At 43.7% G+C, this 21,866-nt stretch overlaps 2 long non-coding RNA genes across 3 annotated transcripts in view; both read left to right on the forward strand.

Annotated features, from left to right (window-relative positions):
* Positions 1 to 1,935, forward strand: part of LOC310754361 — a 51,505-nt gene extending 49,570 nt beyond the window's left edge. Inside the window, exon 3 of the long non-coding RNA XR_014543749.1 lies at positions 1,216 to 1,935. This is a non-coding gene — a long non-coding RNA (uncharacterized lncRNA). The remainder of the gene's footprint in view (positions 1 to 1,215) is intronic.
* Positions 1,936 to 1,956: 21 nt separating this feature from the next.
* LOC310754352 overlaps positions 1,957 to 21,866 on the forward strand; it is a 30,108-nt gene continuing 10,198 nt past the window's right edge. Inside the window, exons 1-5 of one of the 2 annotated variants that reach the window (XR_014543739.1) lie at positions 1,957 to 4,425; positions 4,765 to 4,797; positions 11,931 to 11,977; positions 17,602 to 17,695; positions 21,428 to 21,494. This is a non-coding gene — a long non-coding RNA (uncharacterized lncRNA). Of the gene's footprint in view, positions 4,798 to 11,930; positions 11,978 to 17,601; positions 17,696 to 21,427; positions 21,495 to 21,866 lie in introns of both variants that reach the window. The other variant, XR_014543738.1, reaches the window with a different exon arrangement.

Genomic DNA, 21,866 nt, shown 5'->3' on the forward strand with positions numbered 1-21,866 from the left:
TGAAATAATGCCGCCGAGAACAAAGCAAATTGAGGCTTTGTTTCCAAATGATAAGGAGGCGCTTGGAATGCTTAGCAAGGGTTCTGCATTTCTTTTGCTGTCTACCTAAATGAGGACCCCTGCTTCCATATTTTCAAAGTCATTGGTTAATTATGCTCTAGTGTCATCACATTTTGTGCATTATGGTTTGAATGTGAGCATATGTAAAACTCTGCATTTGAATATGCAAAGCAGAGTATTCCAAATTAATTCAGCCTGGTCTGGCACCATATGTTATTCCAGGTAGCCACTTTTCACCACTTTTCTTTTTTTAATGTGTTGCAGCCAAGGTGTCTAGGCTTTGGGCCTCCAGGTGTTGTCATACATTTGTTCCCATCAGCCCATGACCAGGGGTGGTGGAATTTTTATTCCAGCAACATCTGGAAGGTCACAGGTTAGCTGCCTCTGTGTTAGCTAGTCTCTGGCAGGGATGCCCACTTAACTTTCTTGCAAGTATGGATACAGTTATTCTTATTTTACAGACAAGAAACAGAGGCAGAAAGATACTGATTGATCCAGATTAGACTTAAGGTCACATTTCCCAAATCTGAGAGAATGCAGATGGACCAGAAATGTTCTCAGTAACTAAGATATAGTTGTGGCAGACACCATTCCATTATAATGGCTCGAGGAGTATGATACTGGGTATGTTGAATTGTGTTGTGTAAGTGGATCATGGGGTCATGAGATGTGTGACATTTATTATGCAGGGTAGATGACCTGCTTGTGTAATTTATCTCAATGGGCTGAAATTAGGGGTGCTTCTGACTTTTTCATCATCTGAACTTCTGCCTGAATTTTGAAATTCTGAATTACTTGAGGCGGATCTACACTCAGTCCCTGCTCTTGCCAACCTAGCAGTTCGAAAGCACGTCAAAGTGCAAGTAGATAAATAGGTACCACTCCGGCGGGAAGGTAAACGGCGTTTCCTTGCACTGCTCTGGTTCTCCAGAAGCGGCTTAGTCATGTTGGCCACATGACCCGGAAGCTGTACACCAGCTCCCTCGGCCAATAAATCAAGATGAGCGCCGCTACCCCAGAACCGGCCACGACTGGACCTAATGGTCAGGGGTCCCTTTACCTTTACCTTTTTAAGGAACAGTTATCATAACGCATTTGACTGCATTATGTTTTGCTTGTAACATTTAAATTTGTGTTATTAAAATGTGACACCAGAGGGCACTGCAGAGCAACCAGGAACTGGCAGAAAAGGAAACTGCATTCTTATGGAGGAAACAAGATAAGGAACATTTTTATTTTACCATTATGCCCTGTGACATTCTAATAACATTAAAACAGTAAATGTAGATCGATTCTTGGTTTGGGGATTAAAATGGAACTGCTATGGCAGATTTTTTTAATACTTTTTTTTAAAGAAGCAAACATCCCACATGTTGTCCATGAGTAATCTGACATGCTTACTCTCTCAAGTGATTTGTGACCCTTCCCCATTCCCTTACCTAAGGGTTTGTGAATTAAGTCTTGAACATTGGAAGGAATATCTAAACAGTAAGAGACATTAAATAATGGAACCAATTATGTTGGGGCTGATAGGCTCATCCTCTTTGGAGGTCTGCAAGCAGAGGCTGGGCAGCCACTAGAAGAGCAAGCAAAGAGCACAGGGCAGACAAGAACAAGGTGATGCATTACTCCAACTTCCCTTCTCCCAAGCACTGTGATGGCTCTGGTGAAACCATTCTGTCTGTTTAGAAGATAGATATGTCGATCAGAAAAGAGTCATCCCTCCCACCCTGGTGTTGCTTATATGGTGAGCTTGGAGTAGTAATGTTTCAGCTTTTGCAGACACAATGGGTGCTTCCAGACAGGCTGTGTGTGCTAATATTGCAAATGGATGGTTCAGATATTGCAAATGAGTCATTGGCAACATGTTTATTTGTTATCATTACTTCTCAGATTCATAGCTGTCAACTTACAGATTTGAAAATAAGGGACCAGCAGCCTCGAAAATAAGGGATCAGCAGCCAAAATAAGGGATTTTCGGAGCACAGGTATGTTCAACTTCTGAGCCCCTCCGAGCCAAAGGCAGAAAGCCCAGCCAGCAGCCAAACAAAGCCTCAAGCGGTGGTTCCCACAGCGCAGCAACCCGGCAAAGGGGATGCAGCAAGGAAAACCACTGTCACCTCTCTGCTGGGAAGCGCTGAGCAAAGGCGACTTCCCAGGCAACGCAGCCAATTTGATCGGCACAAGGCATGCAAGCTCCACCCCCCCAGTCGTTCTTAGACTCCTTATTGGGTGAGCAACGCAGCCAAGCAACACATTTGGAGCCTCCCTCCTCCCTGGCCGGCAGGGAGGGAGGGAGAGGAGCTGCTTCCTTTGAAACCCAGGAAATTTAAGGGACATCATCAATAAGGGACAGCAGTGGGACACAGCACTGGGATAAGGGACTTTCCTGCCAAATAAGGGATAGTTGACAGATATGCTCAGATTTTCCATGTAAAACATAAATATGGATTAATGGAGAAAATACAGACTGGTATTGTGAGTTGTGCAGACACTGCATATTTATTTATTTTGCATATTGGGTGCTGATCCCACAATAGGGGTGCCCACTGACTGTAGGGTTGTTGCTGGGTTTTGGTTTTGGTTTTTTGTTTTGTTTTGTTTTTTTTAACTTCTGAGTTTCTGAAGAACCCCAAACTTCTGAATCTGTGCATGGCAGACTCGCTCCCATCCTTGTTTCAGGGTTTGTCCAAATCTTTTGCACACCCTTATCCAATACCTTCTACATTCAAAGCATACCATTCAGCTTTGGTCAGTTCCCCAAACAAGAAATGTATCTGTGCAGTTGCTCCCTCCATTAAAGTTAGTGAGGACATCCACCTATGCATGAGTTCTGTGCACACAAGAAATCATTGTTATCAGGCCAAAAATCTATCTTCCTTCTGTAACATTTACCTGGCATCAAACAATCCTATTTACTTGTCATTTTTGTAAGTATCAGGGTTATGTTTCCCTTAACAAAATACAAGGGGAAATGTGGTGTGGCACAGTGGTTAAGTTGTTTGGTTGAGAAACTAGGTCAAATCTCCACCCAACCACAAAGTCAGTGGCGGCTGGTGCTCATTTGGATGGAAGTAGGGAGCCCAACAGCAGGTGGAGTCAGTGCCGATGACAAGCAGAGAGCCAACTATTTCTAGATTTGTTCCCATCCTCCTCCCTGCTGAATTATTCAAGGGCAACATTGAAATTAATGAGAAGCAAGCTGGCAGTCAGTCCCACGCCCTGGACTGGATGTAAGAAAGAAGGCAGGGAGGTTAGGGCAGACTAAGCTTGATGTGGCAGTGTCACATCAGCCTTAATAGGCCAGCCTACACTGCACAAAGTCTGTTGGATGTGCTTCAGGCAGCCACTGTCTCTCAGCATAAATTACCCCATAGGGTTGCTGCTGCTGTGATGAGATCTTTGGTGAAAAGGGTGGAACAAAAATATTAATTATTAATAGTGTGTAAATTGGAGGTGAACAGGTGAGGTGCTACATCATGATTATTAATGGAGATTAAGTGGAGTGGGGGGGTTAACCTCGTTTATCTTTGTACTGCATTGCAATGTTGTTTCTGTTGCATGGGAAACTGTCTGTGATGCACAGATGATCTAGCTAAATTAGAATTAAAATTGGATTTAAAAAAATCCACTAAAAATGTAAGGGGGTGCAAAAGGACAACACAAAGGGCAATCTTTTAAATTTTCATTTCCAATTCCAGCCATTCTGAGCCAGATGAATAGAAATCAGATAAGGTTCATTACAGCTGCAATCCATCCAGAAAAGCTGGAATGGGGGCGAAAAAGGTCCTGGTACATTAATTTTTTCACAGTTGCTCTCTAGTAAATAATGTTCTCCTTACAATTTAGACTCTCCAGGTCTAAGCTCATGGGACTTCTATGCACATTTGAAGCTGGAATTCTTAGCAATAGAAGCAAAGATTTATTTTCTTCCCCAGAATGGGTGGGGGTGTGATAAGGCGTCCCCTTCCTTTCCAAAGAATCATCCTCATTTATTTATTTTGATTTCAATGTTGGGGTCCCGTGCTGATGCCTTCAAAATGAGGAAACAAGGACATTAGTCAAATGTAGAGTGAACCAAGTGAAGAATCAAATTTGTGATAAACTACCATGCCTTCATTTTCCTTTCATACTTGGAAGACACTAGGTTCTGAGTGAGTATGCCTCATTTAGCAACCTGCAATTCGCAATTTGATGCTGACAGCACAACTTGAACAGAAAGCAAGAGCTGCATTAAGAAGATTTGAGACCTATTGTGAGCTGTGTGATCAACAGAGGCATGTGGTCCAGCAGCTCTTGCTGGATTCTACCACTCCAAAATGTGCATGTTAGGAGGAGGATGGAGGGAGCCAACTTATTTGAAAGGTTTGTTTTATAACAGGGGAGGCAGGAACTAAACAGGAAAAAAAACCATAGCATGGTAATTGAAAATTTAGGTGACAATCCTTCCCTGTGTCATTCTTATTTTCAATACAATAGATTTTAAATGGAAGGAGTATGCAAACATGCAATTCTGCAGCAATGGAATTCTAAAGCAGTGGTGGGGCCACATTCATTTCTGAGCAACCTTCTGAGGGCCACATGTCAGTGGCTGGAGGAGCCAGAAACCAAATATGGCTGGGGCAATTAATGGAATTTTTTCTTATGTACAATAGGCTAGTTAATTCACACATACTCATGCCTCTCTCTCTTTCCTCCATCCAGGTAAGCAAGAGTTCAAGGGAGCATTTCAGCCAGGTAAGGACACTCATGGATGGTGCAAAGCTGGGCTAGGGAGGGATGTGGGTGAGGAGGAATTATGGTCTGGGGTGAGCCTCAGGAGTGAGATAGGGAGGACTGAAGGGCCACATTTGCCTTCCTGGGCTTTGGCTTCCCTAACTCTCTTCTAAAGCCTTACAGTCAAGCGAAAGCTGCATCACATTGTGTCAGAGAGTCTGTGCTGAGCATTAAGTAGCAGAATGCAAACCAAAGTCCTTGGACAATTTTTGGAATGGATGTTGGGTGATTGTATGTCACTCTATGCATGCTCAAAGGAATTTACTATGGCTTTAAATGTTTTGGGTTTGTATCTTGACATTTAAAATTCAGTCCAGTGCTTAACCCTGGCTCACATTAGCCCCTGCTGCTGTTCCTGTCCTTTGTTTTTTTTTTTTATAATATATTTATTAAAGTTTTCAAATAAAGCATATATTAGATAAGCACTTATCATTGTCCATTTAACATCTCTCAATTGTTACATGGGACTCCCCCACACCTCCCGCATACACTTACATCATTATTAAATTAATTTCAAACAAATTATCATTTAACTCATCTTAATTAATAATCTTAATTTGGTTTGACATATAATTCAGCCTTAAATCTAATTTAATGGTAGACAATTGTCTGCACTGGCATCCAATTCAGCACTCAGCCAAATTACAATATTTTTGTAAATAAATCTTAAATTTCCTCCAGTCTTCTTCCATCCTTTCTTCTCCCTGGTCTCGAATTCTGCCGGTCATCTCGGCTAATTGCATATAGTCCATCAGTTGCATCTGCCATTCTTCCACAGTGGGTAGCTCCTGAGTTTTCCAATTCTTGGCAATTAATATTCTTGCTGCTGTTGTTGCGTACAAAAAGAATGTTCTGTCCTCTTTTAACACACTCTGGCCGACAATACCCAGGAGAAAGGCCTCTGATTTCTTAGTAAAGGTGTATTTAAACACCTTTTTTAATTCATTATATATCTTCTCCCAAAAGGCCTTCACTCTAGGGCAGGTCCACCAGAGGTGAAAAAATGTTCCTTCATTTTCCTTACATTTCCAACATTTGCTATCAGACGAATGGTATATTTTAGCCAGTTTAACAGGGGTCATGTACCATCTATACATCATTTTCATCACATTTTCCTTCAACGCATTACATGCAGTGAAGTTCAGCCCAGAGGTCCACAACCTTTCCCAATCTTCAAACAAAATATTATACCCAATATCCTGCGCCCATTTTATCATTGTTGATTTTACCATTTCGTCATGTGTGTTCCATTTCAGCAGCAAGTTATACATTCTTGAAAGTACCTTAGTCTTAGGTTCTAACAGTTCAGTTTCTAACTTTGACTTTTCCACTTGGAATCCTAGCTTTTTGTCATTTTTAAACACTTCTTTAATCTGAGCATAGTGTAACCAGTCTCGCACTTTGTCTCTCATCTTTTCTAAACTCTGCAATTTCCAGTTGTCACCATCCTTTTCTATTATCTCCCAATATTTTGGCCAGTTGGCCTCCATATTGGCTCTTTTCCGAGCCTTAGCCTCCAGGGGTGACAGCCACCTCGGAGTTTTATTCTCCAGTAAGTCTTTATATTTTGTCCAGACATTAAAAACTGATTTTCTGACAATATGGTTCTTGAAGGCCTTATTTATCTTAGCTTTATCATACCATAAATATGCATGCCATCCAAACGCATTATTAAAACCTTCCAAATCCAAGACATCCGTATCTTCAAGAAGTAACCAATCTTTTAACCAGCAGAAAGCTGCAGCTTCATAATACAACTTTAAATCTGGCAGGGCAAAGCCCCCTCTTTCTTTCGCATCTGTTAATATTTTAAATTTGATTCTGGGCTTTTTGCCCTGCCAGACAAATTTAGAAATATCTTTCTGCCACTTCCGGAAGCACTCTGTCTTGTCTACAATCTGCAGTGTCTGAAACAAAAATAACATTTTTGGCAATACATTCATCTTGATGGCAGCTATTCGGCCTAACAAAGAAAGTTTTAGTCTTGACCAACTATCCAAGTCTCTCTTAATCTCTGACCAACATTTTTCATAATTATCTTTAAATAAACTCAGATTTTTTGCTGTTATGTTTACCCCTAGGTATTTAACTTTTTTAACCACATTTAGTTCTGTCTCTTTCTGAAGCTGTTCCAACTCAATATCTGTCATGTTTTTCCCCAAAACTTTAGTTTTTTGCTTATTTAACTTAAATCCTGCCACTCGACCAAAGTTTTGAATCAGTTGTAGTACTCTTTTCAAACTAGACTCCGGCTCCTGTAATGTCAGAACTAGGTCATCTGCAAAAGCTTTAAGTTTATATTGTTTCGCTCCGACCTGAATCCCTTCCACCAACCGGTCCCCCCTAATCATATTCAGGAGCACTTCCAGAACCGAAATAAACAGTAATGGGGAAATCGGGCAGCCTTGTCGTGTACCTTTTTCAATTTTAAACTCTTCTGTAACCACATTGTTAACTATCAGTTTAGCCTTTTGTTCTGAATATATTGCCTCAATCCCGTTCTCAAACCCCCGTCCCACTCCCATTTCTTTTAAATTCCCCTTCATAAATTTCCAAGAAATGTTGTCAAAGGCTTTCTCCGCGTCTATAAAAATTAAAACTGCTTTAGTGTTTATGTTTGTTTGTAAAAGTTCCAATATGTCTATGATGTTCCTTGTGTTAGTAAACATATGTCTGCCCGGGAGAAAGCCTGCCTGGTCTTTATGGATTATCTCACTTAAAACTTTCTTAAATCTTCGTGCCAAAACATCTGCAAATATTTTGTAATCCACATTTAAAAGGGAGATGGGACGGTAATTCTTGAGTTGTGTCTTTTCAGTTTCTGACTTTGGAATCAATGTGATAAATGCTTCTTTCCACGATTCAGGCGCCTTCTTCCCCTCCATTATTTCATTACTGACCTCCAACAAAGGTTGTATCAAATAATCCTTCAATGTCTTGTAGTAGTTAGAGGTCAGTCCATCTGGCCCTGGTGATTTGCCCTGTTTCAGACTCAGGATGGCCTGTTCAATCTCTTGTCGTGTTATTTTGCCATTTAAAATTGTTCTATTTTCTTCTGACAGCTTTGCTAATCCATTTCTCTCCAAAAATTGTGTAATCTCTATTTCATCTTGTGGCCCTTGAGTATATAACTTTTTAAAATACCTCTGGAAGCACTTTCTAATCTCTCCCGGGTTCTGAATGTTCCTTCCTTCAACCTCTAAGTTTGTTACTGTATTTAATCTTTGTCTCCTTTTCAACTGCCAAGCTAGCAGTTTCCCACATTTATTTGCCGATTCAAAAGTTTTTTGTTTCATTGTTTTAATCTTCCATTCTATTTCCTGATTTATCAGCTTGGAATATTGCGCCTGATAAAGTTTGATTTCTCTCAGAATCGGTTGGGACTTCGGGTTAGATCTTAACTTCTTCTCCAACTCTTTGATACTTTCCAGAATTTTATCTTTCTTTTCATTTTGCAGTCTTTTCTTTAAAGAATTCTGTTGAATCAAGAACCCTCTCATCACAGCTTTACTTGCATCCCAGATAGTTCTTTTTTCCACCGTAGTGTTCAAATTAATCTCAAAATAGTCCTTTAAGGTTTTTTGGGCCTTCTTTACAATTCTTTGATCTCTAAACAGGCCATCATTCATCTTCCATCTAAAGGAGCCGATTGGGATCAATGTCATATCCATTCTCAAGGCGTTATGGTCGGAGCATGTTTTGGGGCAGATTTCCACCTTCCTCACCTTAGGTGCCAGACTTCTAGTTATCCATATTTGGTCGATTCGTGTCCAAGTCAGTTGAGCTTCAGAAAAGAATGTTCCTTCTCTTCCCAGGGGGTTTCTAACTCTCCAGATGTCAACCCAGTCCATATTGTCAGTCATTTCAAAAAAGGTCTTAGGTAGTCTTCCCTCTTTAGTAATGTTCTGGTTCTGTGACTTATCCATATTTGTTGATACGACCCCGTTCATGTCCCCCATCATGATGACGTTGTTGTAATCCAGATAATCCAGCATGATCTCGTGCAACTTCTTATAAAAATCCGATTTTCCTTCATTTGGAGCATAAATTCCTAATATCAAAATTTTTTCTCCTTGATACTGTACTTCTATTGCGAGGATTCTTCCACTTTCATCTTTAAAGAGAAATTTTGGTGAAAGGCTCTCTTTTGCATAGATCACTACACCTCTCTTTTTAACTGTATCCGATGATATAAATTCTTGACCAAGCCTTTTATTTATTAACACCTTTCTATGGAGCCTAATCACATGTGTTTCTTGTAAGCATATAATGTCCAATTGTTCCTTTTTTAAAATATGAAAAATTTTAGACCTTTTTTCGGGACTGTTACAGCCATTTATGTTCCAACTCAAAAGCTGCAGAGACATCCTGGATAGGTCTGGTTATTCTTTCTGGGGTGGTACCTTGTTCTCCGGTCCTTGAGGATCCGAGGGGGCGGGCTCCCCTGGAAGTTCTGGCGCTGGCAATCCAAGTCCTTTGTGGAGGTCTTCTCCGTGTGCTCCCAAAAACTTGTCTCTATCTTCCACTGTTTTGATTTTGATCTTTCTCCCTCTGTAGGTAAAGGATAATCCTTGTGGAAACTCCCACCTGAAGATAATTGCGTTGCTTCTCAACAGTCTTGCCAATTCCGTGTAGTTAGATCTAAGGTCCAGCAACTGCTTAGGAATGTCCTTGTAGATTTCAATTCTCTTGCCCAAAATGTCTAGTGACTTTTCGTAGTGCAGGCCCAAAATCTTGTCCCTTTCCTCCTTTGATCTCAGTGTTATCAAACAATCTCTGGGCTTCTCTGTCCTTCTGACTCTGCCAAGCCTGAAAGCAGATACAATTTTAAAATCTTTTTCCTCTAACTTCCAAAACTTGGCAAATTCCTTAGTTAGAAATTCAATAAAATTATCTTCTTCCACCTCTGGTATTGACCGTATCCTCAAGTTGGTCTCCCTGTTTCGCAGTTCTGTCATCAAAAAGTAAATCTGATGTTCTCCAACTTGTTTGCTGAGTGGTCTTACTTCTTTCTCAAGTTCTTCCAATCTTTGACTAGTATCTTCAGCCAGTTTACGATTTTCACCTACAGCCTCCTTTAATTCTCCAATAGACTGGGCATTCTGTGCAACTTGTCCAGTCAGCTTATTTAAGCTTTCTGTGTTCTGTTCAATTTTAGCTGTATGCAAATCAGCCTTCTTGTCCAGAGCCTCCAGTTTCTCCAAAATTTTCTCCAAGACAGAGCTACTTGTCCCTGAAGCCATATCTCCCAGGTGCAGCTCCTCTGTCTCACCCTCCCCTGCCTGTATTAGGGAGGCCGCCTCTATGTCTGGAGGCAAAGTGGAAGGCAAGGCCGGCACAGAAGATCTACGCTGTGAGGCTGCAGATAAAGTTAGAGTTGTTTGTTTAGTCCTTCCTCTTCTCCTTGCGCCACTCATTCCAAAGTTATCTGTAATCCAAGGTCAATCCAAGTTGTTCCCATGAGAAAGCAGAGTCCCAGATGCAATAGTCAAACAGAGGCCGGGAAAGGGAAAGTAAAACAAAGTCACTGCTGTAAGTCCAAAATCCTCTAGAGGGAGCTTAATACGTCTTCAGGGAAAAGATCAAATCCAAGTTAAACTTATAAATTTAAATCCATGTCTATCGCCTCCACAATGTATTATTTTTAGCAGAGTAAAACTTAAAGCAAAACAGTGTTTCTTACAGTGCCTTGACTGCAACAGTTTCAAAGTATCCAGTTCCAACTCAGAATGTTTCAAAACCTGAATTCAATGTATCCAAAGTTGCAAACTGGTGCTCATCCAGGCAGCTCCAGCACCAGAGATTCTTATTTATTTTATAATCCACTGGTGCCACAGAAGAAGGATATCAGTGCACCCCGAATATGACCAGCAAAAGTCAATAGCTCAAAGTCTTTCACTCAGAAAACTGCTTTAACAGGGTGCCAGCATTTAGTTAACGCATAACTTTTTGTCTCCACTCCTCCTGCTCTTTGCTTAAAGTTCAGTATAGCGGGAGATGGGCTTCCTGCTTATCCTCACTCCGTTTTCAGCCAGATTTCAACTTTTTAAAAAAGTTTTAAAAGTTTCATAAAGTTCTCAAAAAGTTTCAGAAAGTTGACAAAAGTTTCAGAAAGTTTTCAATGTCCAAATTTACTCACGGGTTGTAGTTTCCAAAGTTCAGAAAAGTTGCAGGAAGAAAGGACAGCGCTGACCGGCAACAGCAATGCGGCTTCACTTCGCTGTTTGCGCAACGACCCACAGCGCCGCTACCCCCTCCGCGATCCGGAGCCCCTTACGGGGTCCCTTCAACGTTTTGGGGGCTGCTTCTGGCGCCCGCCGGGTCCCGAGACCACAGGCTTCTGCCACCTGTGGTTTTCCTGAATGGGTCTCCGCTTCGCCGTAGCGGACGACCCGTTTACAGCGGAGCTCCCTTCTCCTTACTCGGAGAAGGCAGCCATTACCGGTCGCGCCGCCTCCGGAAGTCTCGCTGTTCCTGTCCTTTGTTCTTAAGGGCTGTGTTTCCTTCAGTTCCTTCATTTGGCAAATACATTAAGCTAGAAGGTAGTCTGAATCAAGGCTCTTTCAAAGTCTTTCTTATGTCTCAGGAGGCTTCCTGCACTGCCTTAGCAGCAGCTGTATCAAAACTAATCTGAGTCATTACAATTTAGGATCAGATTGGCTAGAGATAAGATAACTCTGGTTTATAATAACCTATAAAGATTTATGACGATTTATTCACCTTCCCTAGGTAACAGGCTGCTCATCCCCAGCAGACCCACAGCTCTTTTCTGTTAAAAGGTCACTGAAGAAAGAACTCTGAAATGGCAGAAAATAAAACCACTAATCGGCACATTTCTAATAAAACTATCATGCCTGCTAGAACCAGAGGGACATCAAATGCTAACAATTTCACATCCCATGTGGCACCATCTCTTGAAAGGACTAACAAGATGGGTTTTTCATGCAGTACTCCAATAAATCAAGGATCATTAATCAACCCTTCCTTTAAAAAATATAAATTGTTGGGGGGCGGGGAGGAAAAGGAGCTTTCTGACAAATATCATGCATAGCCTAAATGTTGAAACTTGGGGGTTCTTTCTGTTCACCCTGAAGAGACAATTAAAACATAGACACAATGCAAAATCTGGAATTGTGCAAAGGTAGAGGAGATCTGTATGCTCTCTGTTTCTCAGCATGTGTTGTTGGTATCCATCTGTCTCGAGTGACAATGTGCACCATCGGGGGTAAAGTCACACCATTGGAGAGTTACAGTGCCTACTGTGGCTGTAGATAATAATACAGGAGAGACAGGTTACCCCTGCTAAACACTGAAGCCTGGTAGACCTTCATCTTGGTATTGGTCATTAGCATCACATTATCCCATGTCCTTTTGGTTAGACTAGCCACTGCTGTAGCTGCCTTACCAATATACTTGTCCAGCTCATCATAAATGCTAAGGTTGTTTGTTATGGTGGGTCGAGGTACACAAAATTGTCTACCACCTCGAGTGTGTGGTCACCAGTGCTAATGTGTGGAGTGCTGGCAACACCCTGACTCAGGGTGTTGGTCTTTGTCAGGCTAATGGTGAGGCTTGGGCATGCAGGCTTGAGCAAAATGGTTGATGAGGCTCTATAGAGGTTCTTTGGAGTGCACTGGCAAAGCTGTGTCATCTTTGTTGTCTGCAAACAACATTTCTTGGATAAGAACCTGCTGCAGTTTTGTCTTGGCATGGATACATGCCAGGTTGAGCAGACCCCTGTCACTCCTTGAATGGAAGTCCACACTACAGTGGTACCTTGGGTTACAGACACTTCATGTTACAGACGCTTCAGATTACAGACGCTTCAGGTTACAGACTCTGCTAACCCAGAAATAGTACTTCAGGTTAAGAACTTTGCTTCAGGATGAGAGCAGAAATCGCACGGTGGCAGTGCAGCTGCAGCAGGAGGCCCCATTAGCTAAAGTGGTACCTCAGGTTAAGAACAGTTTCAGGTTAAGAACGGACCTCCAGAACGAATTAAGTTCTTAACCCAAGGTACCACTGTATCTTCATTCAAACTGAAGGCATATGAGAACAACAGTGGGAATAACATGCCAAAGAAAGTTGGGGTAAGAGCACAGCCCTGTTTCATGCCACTGTTTATAGGGAAGGTGCCAGAGGTTGTACTGTCATACTGGAAGGTGCTCCATTCTCATGGAAGGATATCATATTGTAGAGCTTAGGTGGGCATCCTATCTTGTTGAGGAGTATGAAGAGTCCTTTTCAGCCAATGTGGTTGAAGACCTTCATCAGGTCTATGAAGGCAATGTACAAAGGGGTATCATTGTTTTTGGCATTTCTCCTGTAGCTGACACAGTGTGAAAATAATGTTCACTGTTCACCTCTGAACTTTAAAACCACTTTGTGACTTGAGATAGACCCTGTCAGTGAGTGACTGTAATCTGTTAAGAACTACAGGGGCAAAGGCTTTACCCACAGTACTCAGCAGGGAGATTCCATGGTAGTTGTTAGTCATGGTGGTCATCCTTGTAGAGGATCACAATGCTGGAGTTGTTCATGCCTTGTGGTTTGGATCCTGTTAATGAACACTGCAAGAGAATGCAGAACTTATCAGAATGATCAGCCTTCTCTACTGTACTCCTGGCGAGACAGGATGGTCAGATCTTCCAAATTCGAATCTGGTTCTTTGTTGGCCAGTGATCCACATTTTATAACACATACCTCATTAATACTTCCACAGCCACAGATAGAACCAACAATCCTCCAATTAACCCAGGAGGGAGAGGGGGATTGACAGTTAATGAAATACCATGGGACTGTCCCCCCCCCCCTGCTTGGGGTGCGGTTGGTTGGGTTTTATCTTCTAGGGATACTTACCCTATCAGACCTCCACCTCTTTCCCATACCATTTTGACCCAGGAGTCCTGGCCCAAGGATGACTTGTTATTGAGGGGATGTTACCCATCTATTGGGGAGGCTAGTATGGGATCGGGGATTTCCACAATTGAAGGGCTAGGGAGGAATGGCGGTGGGGCTAGATATCTCTATCGGCGAAGGGTTTCGAGATGCAGTGATCCTCGAACCCCTTCCAATCTATGCCCCATCCCAAGGGATGAGGGTAGGGAGAGCAAGGATTACCCACTTCCGTCATTGGTGCTGTGCAATGCCAGGTCCATAGGCAACAAAACCGCCACCGTGCATGACTTTTTTGTCTCGCAGGGGATTGACCTGGCTTGTGTGACGGAGACCTGGGTACGGGAAGGCGAAGTAGTCTCCCTACATGAGATAACAACCCCAGGTTTCTCTGTCCTCCATCAATCGCGGACTGTGGGTCGGGGGGGGGGAGGAGTAGCGTTGTTATTCCGGGAGGATTGCTCTTTCAGAGTTCTGCCATCACCGGCGATCTCCAGCATTGAATGTGTTCGTCTCATGTGGGGCACCAAGGAGAGCTTGGCTGTCTGGCTGGTGTACCGACCACCCAACACACCTGCAGCCACCCTGTCAGACCTGCTGGAGGTGGTGGCGGGCTGGGCCTTGGAGTTCCCAAACCTACTGGTTTTGGGATTCTTCAACGTCCATGCCGATGTCGCTCCCTCCTCACAGGCTCTGGACCTAGTGACTTTCATGGCAACACTAGGGCTCTCCCAGTTTGTTTGGGCCCCACTCATCAAGCAGGCCACACGCTGGATCTGATCTTTGGGGCTGGCATAGATGTGATCATGCTCCCCGCTGTGAAAGTGCCATGGTCTGATCACTATGCTCTGAAAGCCAAGATTGACTTCCCGCTCCTCCCCGGCTCGGGTGGCGAACCTATTTGGGCTCGTCTGCAAAAACTGATGGATCCTGATAGATTCTGACAAGCCTTGCGGAACCCTGCTCCTCCTGGCGACTCATTAGATGACCTTGTTGAGGACTGGAATAACCGGCTCTTGGCAGCCATTGATGAGATCGTGCCTAGGCGCCCTCTGCGACCCCGTCAAAACCGGGCCCCTTGGTTTACTGAGGAGCTCCAGAAAATGAAGTGGGATCTCAGACGGCTAGAGCGAGTATGGCGACGGACTCGTGACGGAGCCTCAAGAACATCTTATAGGACGCTTATGAAAGCCTATGAGATGGCTATGAAAGCTGCTAAGAAATCTTACTTTGCAGCTTCCATTGCATCCGCTAGCTCTCGCCCGGCACAACTTTTTAGAATAATTAGGTCAATAACGTCCTTAGGAGGACAACCAAATTTAAGCACAAATTCGACCCACAGCTGTGAGGCATTCGCGAGCTTTTTTGCGGAGAAAGTCCTGTTGCTCCGCCGTGACCTCCCTGCCAATTTAGATACAGTGACTGAACTGGAGGCCCCTCGACTGACTTCAGGTCAAGTGTTGGACCATTTCTATTGGATATTCCCTACTGATGTGGATAGATTCCTCCAAGTTGGTAGGCCCACCACCTGCCTCCTTGATCCGTGCCCGTCTTGGCGGATTAGGGAGTGTCCAGATGTTGTGCGGACCCCCCTGGTTGAAATTATCAATTTGTCCCTTGACACAGGGACATTCCCAGGGGAACTGAAGGAAGCAGTGGTGTGTCCACTCTTAAAGAAAACTTCATTAGATCCCTTAGACCTATCCAATTACCGCCCAGTTTCAAATCTTCCATACCTGGGTAAGGTAATTGAGAGAGCGGTTGCTGAACAGCTTGGTAGGTTTCTGGAGGAAACATCGGCATTAGATCCATTTCAGTCCGGTTTCCGTCCTGGTTTTGGGACGGAGACGGCTCTGGTTGCCCTAACAGATGATTTCCGTAGACAACTGGATCGAGGCAGGTCAGGACTGCTGATCCTTTTAGATTTGTCAGCAGCCTTTGACATGGTCGATCATGATCTTCTGGACCACCGCCTCGCAGACGTGGGGATACAGGCCATAGCCCGTAACTGGTTGTGCTCTTTTATCTCTGGTCGGGGACAGAGGGTGGCACTAGGAAGGGAAATGTCGTCGCGCCACTCCTTGGTGTGTGGAGTGCCGCAGGGCGCGATTCTCTCCCCGATGCTTTTTAACATCTTTACGCGCCCCCTTGCCCAGATTATCCGGAGCTTTGGGCTGGGCTGTCACCAATATGCTGATGACACTCAGCTCTATCTGCTGATGGATGGCCACACTGACTCAGCCCCGAACACACTGACCAGATGCTTGGAAGCTGTGGCTGGATGGTTTCGTGGGAGCCGATTGAAACTAAATCCTTCGAAGACAGAGGTCCTATGGCTAGGTCGGGATGGCATGGGGATGAGGGACCAACTCCCTTCTCTTGTGGGGGCCCAATTAGTGCCATTGCCTTCCATTAAGAGTTTGGGTATAATCCTTGACGCCTCCCTTTCCATGGAGGCGCAAGTTACTGCAACAGCCAAGGCGACATTTTTCCACCTTCGCCGCATCAAGCAGTTGGTCCCTTACCTTTCCCGCCCCGACCTGGCCACAGTGATCCATGCGACGGTCATCTCCAGGCTTGACTACTGTAATTTGCTCTACGCGGGGCTGCCCTTGAAGCTGTCCCAGAAACTCCAGCGGGTACAGAATGCTGCAGCGAGGCTCCTCACGGGGTCTCTGCCATGGGAGCATATTCACCCAGTGCTTTTCAAGCTGCACTGGCTCCCGGTGGAGTACAGGGTCAGATTTAAGGTACCTACGGGACCGCCTCTCCTGGTATGCCCCATGGAGAGCCTCAAGGTCCATAAATAACAACACCCTAGTGGTCCCAGGCCCTAAGGAAGTTAGATTGGCTTCAACCAGAGCCAGGGCCTTTTCAACTCTGGCTCTGGCCTGGTGGAACGCTCTGCCTCATGAGACCAGGGCCCTGCAGGATCTGATTCCTTTCCGCAGGGCCTGTAAGACAGAGTTGTTCCGCCTGGCCTTTGGCTTGGAGCCAATTTGATTCCCTCCCTCCTTCTCTTTTCTTTTTTCCTTCTCCTCCTGCGATGAGGCTACATTTTTATATTTTAATGTTCCAATATTTTAATGTATTTTATTTTTGTTTTTAAGTTGTAATCATTCATCTTGTTTTTATTATTGCTTGTAAGCCTCTCTGAGCCCGGCCTTGGCTGGGGAGGGCGGGGTATAAATAAAAAATTATTATTATTATTATTATTATTATTATTATTATTAAGAGAAGGCTGTGGAGGTGCATCATGAGGGAGGTGTTGAGACTGGCTTTCAGCACTTCTATTGGGATTCAACCTTTGTCCTGGGGATTTACCACATACTTGAGAGTTGATGGCATTCTTCAGCTCCTTGATAGAGGGACATCCAGCTCTCCCAAGATAAGCAGAGTTGCTAACTGTTCAGTTGAAGTCCATGTTTTCCCATGAGTTCAGTTCTTGATAGCGCTGTGCCCATCACACCTCCCTACATGTGTAGCTGTCAGCAGCAAGTTGAATGCTCTGACACAGCTTTAGCCAGTAGTCATTGGCACATTGCCTGGCAATCCACTGGGCATTACTCCTTGCCTTTCTCAGTGCAGCAAGCGTTTTCTCACAAGACACATGCTTATAGTTCACAAGAGCCTAACCCTCTGCAGTGATAAAAGGTTCCATGTCCTTAATGCCAGCCTCAAACCAGTTGGGGAATTGCTGTTTACTTTTGCCCAAAAGGACATAGCTATGTTGTAGGTTGCTGTTCAATGCAGTTTCTTAAGCAGTCCAGTAGCACTTGTTCGACAGAATCAGAGAAGCATTTATAAAGTTCAGGTATGACTGTTCTGGCAGTGTTGATTTGAGGCCACATTTTCTGCTTTGTCCTATAGGCCCTCTTTAGCTGGAGAAGGATCAGCTTGGATTCTTTTGTATGGATCTCCCAAGAGAAGAAGTTCCATTACTGGGGCACAGCCACCAAAACAGGTCTTCCCCCTTATAGGAGAGCCCACAAGTGAGGAGAGCCACCGCTGAAGGGTTTTCAGATTGTGACCACTGCTAAGCAGTTTCATACCCAAATTCTTCTGAATGCATTTCTAAACCTGGTATTTCTGAATTTGTAAGGGAATTAAGTTGTTTCAGTTCACATATTGCTTCAGAAAGCACAAATTAGGTAGATAGGCAAACTGAATCAAACTTCTCCCTCATCCTTATTTGTAGCAGAGCTCAAGAGGACTTCCTCAGCATGTTCTGCATTCTCATTGAATTCCTTCCTATAAAGATGAGAACCACCGAAACTGCTCATTTTTTTCTTTTTAAAGAAGATCTACTCCTGCCTTGCATTTCTGATTCATGACATCACAAATACCCAGCATAAGTCTGCTGCTGAGTGTCCCTGATTTTCATTGGCTCCCTGCCAATAACAATGCTCTTGGAGTGGGGCAGGAAAGTAACTTTTGTGAGCATTAAGAGTAAAAATTGATTAATTATTTTGTCTTGTGTAGGGTGTGTTTCTTTTTCTTTTTCTTTTAACCAATGAATTCGCTCCAAAAATTTAATGCATGGTGAAAAAATAATTTGGATTTCCTCTTTGTCAATATTTCATGAATAAAACTAATTAGGGGACAATGTGAGAATGAGTTTGAATATACAATGTCTTCAGCTAATTGGGTTTATTCATGAAATATTGAAGCACAGAAAATTCAGCTTATTTTTCAAACCATATAAATTTTTGAAATAGTGGATTCAGTATGTGGCTAAAACAAAGTAAGCAGAAGAAGTTTTACAAGTGAAAAGTGTACAGTTCAGTTATTAGGAATGGATGATTTGCTTTAACCAACTAAACATGTTTCAGGGACAAAGGAAGCTGCTTTATACCAAATCAGACCATTGGTCCATCTAATTCAGTATTGTCTATGCTGCTTTGCAGCAGCTCTCCAAAGTTTCAGATGGAAATTTTTCAGCCTTTCCTAGAGATACTGGGGGTTGAACCGGGGCCCTTGGCAAGCAGAGTAGATGCTCTACCATTGAGCCACAACCCTTATACCTTAATGACCTAATTTGAGGTGGCAGCCCTGAAGACTAATGCAAAAGGGATCAGTATGGAACTTTGATCCCCTAGATCAGGCATAGGCATACTCGGCCCTCCAGATGTTTTGGGACTACAACCCCCACCATCCCTGACCACTGGTCCTGTTAGCTAGGGATGATGGGAGTTGTAGTCCCAAAACATCTGGAAGGCCGAGTTTGCCTATGCATGCCCTAGATGTTGTTCATCTACTATGCTCACTTTATGGGCTGTGAAGGAACATTCCTTCATCCAGCAAGGGTTAAAATTTAAGCAAGGATTAAAAATCCTAGACTAGCTTAGCTACCTACCTGATGAGGTAATGGGCCATTAAAGGAAAAAAGGAAGTGGATGTGTGCCAGGTGGCAAAAGGGTGGTCCCCCACTCCGTCACTTGTTGGACAAAGGCTGGAGTTGAGGGTGTGTGTGTGTGTAAGCAAGAAAATAGAAGCTTGATAAAGCAGCAGGCTAAAACCTGTGAGGGAGAGACATGCCTGATTTCTCCTGCAATCCAACGCTGTGGCTATGTGAGATAGACCCTCTTGGGGTGTTAATGTTGTGAGCCCCTCCATCATGGGCTCAGGTTGTATATATGTAGAAATAAACCATATATAATAAAGATACCACAATCTCCACTGTCCCTCATTCTGAAAGGAGCACGAACTCTGGACAAGTGCTTTGAACCCCTTGAATCTTGCACCGCTTAGAAATTGGGGTGACGTGCAACAATATACATTTTGTGTGAAACGTTGCCTAATCATATACACACCTTTGCAATTGACCCTGTTTTAATGCATGAAATGCATACCGAAATTTATACACATTCTGATACAGTACAGTATATCATTTTTGTAAACTGCACCTGACATTTCAAAATCCTACGAATTTCGAAGGATGGCTGTTTTTCAGTTCGTGTATTGGTTCTAAGAGTGCAAATTATGCAGATTTACCTTCGAGTGTGAACTTAAACAAACTTGGCCCTTATCCCTAGGAATGGATTTATTAAAGAGGCACCAACTATAGGGGTGGAAGGGGCTTCAGCCACCTCAATATTTGTGAGTAGGGGACTGAGCCCCCCCCCATGCTGAGGGGGCCTCCATCCTCCACAGCCCACTGCTACCAAGCAGTGCTCGTGTGGTGGGCAGGAGCAGGACACAGGGAGGGTGAAGGTCATCCTCTATGTTCCCCATCCCCCACTGCTGCTGCCAGGTGAACACTCATGCGCCATACAGGGGCAGGACGGCAGAGGGGTCATGAGAGGCAAGTCAGTGCCCCTGGTTCATTAGATCTCACTCCTCCTACACATGCTGTTGTAAGATTTATCATGGCAGGAAAATCTGGGAGAGAAACAACCCAAGTAGAGGAAATACTCCACTGCTTTCTTCTTCGGTTCTAAGCTTCAGCTTTCATTCCAGATCTCCACTTTTCAACCAAGGTGATCCTCTCTAAGTTAGCTATCAGCTGCAGTTGATACAGAGCCATCATTATATTTGCCTCTCATTTCTTTTTTCATTAACCTGGCACATAGCACACAACCCCAAGACCACAAATAAGGAATATCCAGCCCTCAGGCTGAGTACACAGCCCTCCAGTTTTCTCTGTCCACCCTCAGGACTTTTCCCAGTCACACCCACTCGCCCCAGATCACCAGTTTTGTTCCACATCCACAATGAATGATTTTTACTGGCTGAAGTGTGTCTGATAATGTCTCTTGCCCTGGATGGAATGAAACTGACTTTAAGGATTTATCCACACTTCTTCTTGTCCTGATGCTTTTCCCCAGGGTAAACCACATTTTATGGAACACGGGAGGCACTGTGGGTTAAACCACAGAGCCTAGGACTTGCCGATCAGAAGGTCGGCAGTTCGAATCCCCGCGATGGGGTGAGCTCCCGTTGCTCGGTCCCTGCTCCTGCCATCCTAGCAGTTCGAAAACACGTCAAAGTGCAAGTAGATAAATAGGTACCGCTCCAGCGGGAAGGTAAACGGCATTTCCGTGCACTGCTCTGGTTCGCCAGAAGTGGCTTAGTCATGCTGGCCACATGACCCGGAAGCTGTATGCCGGCTCCCTCGGCCAATAAAGCGAGATGAGCGCCGCAACCCCAGAGTTGGTCACGACTGGACCTAATGGTCAGGGGTCCCTTTACCTTTTAAACCACACTTTAGCACTCAGTTGGAGCAAATGGGAATTCAGGTTTTCTATGGATTGATGTTTGCTCCGATTTAGCGGGTTTTCCATGGGAAAGAAGCGGGGTAAAGGGAAAACCACTCTGAGCTGTGCTTTCTAGGCATGAAGTGTGGGCAAGCCCTAAGAGCTACATCAATTGCTCTGTCCACTTTTGCTTCTGAAGCTCCCCACTACTGGTCAACAGCAAGCTGACAATCAGGGAATGAAGCTCTTAGGCTCAGAAAGGTTCCATAGCTGAAGACATTCAGCGACACTAAACAATACAAACAGGTTGGTGGTGAACTCCCTTCACCTTCCTTACCATCCAGTTTTGAGAATATATTCTGAACACATGTAGAGGATTGTTTTTAACCTGCTCTATAGACAGTAGGATACTTTGCAATATTACAGATGTCTTTTATGTTTCTGAAGTGTTTGCCCCATGTTAACGTTAATCAAAATCCATGATGTTTATTTTTACACAGTATCTCTCCAAGGTGTTTCATTTGATGTGGCCTTTCCAATCAAAAAGAAGAAGAAGAAAAGAACAAAGTAATCAGCTGAAAGCCTTTTAAAAGGGGGCAGGGGGGCGGGGGTGGAATGCCAGTAATGTAAGCCAGAAAGATGATTGTAACATCCTTAAGTATAATCACAACTGGCTATCATTTACTGGTTCACATTGAAAACGTTTATCATAAACTTTCTCTCAAATGAAACTTTGCAGCCGAATAGAACTTCCTGTCAAAGGGGCAGAGAAATAGCACCCTTGTTTTGAACAGGTCTTGTTCATCAGAAATGATTTTTTCCATTTCATTTGTTTAAAAATATATTTTATTTGCCTTCCTTTTCCTTGCAAAATGGATGGACGTCTCTTGATTAAAACATCATTATAAATTAGAAAGTAGCCCATCATGTGGAAAATTG

Source organism: Podarcis filfolensis (assembly GCF_964270895.1).
Source record: "Podarcis filfolensis genome assembly, chromosome: Z".
Classification (NCBI taxonomy): domain Eukaryota; kingdom Metazoa; phylum Chordata; class Lepidosauria; order Squamata; family Lacertidae; genus Podarcis; species Podarcis filfolensis.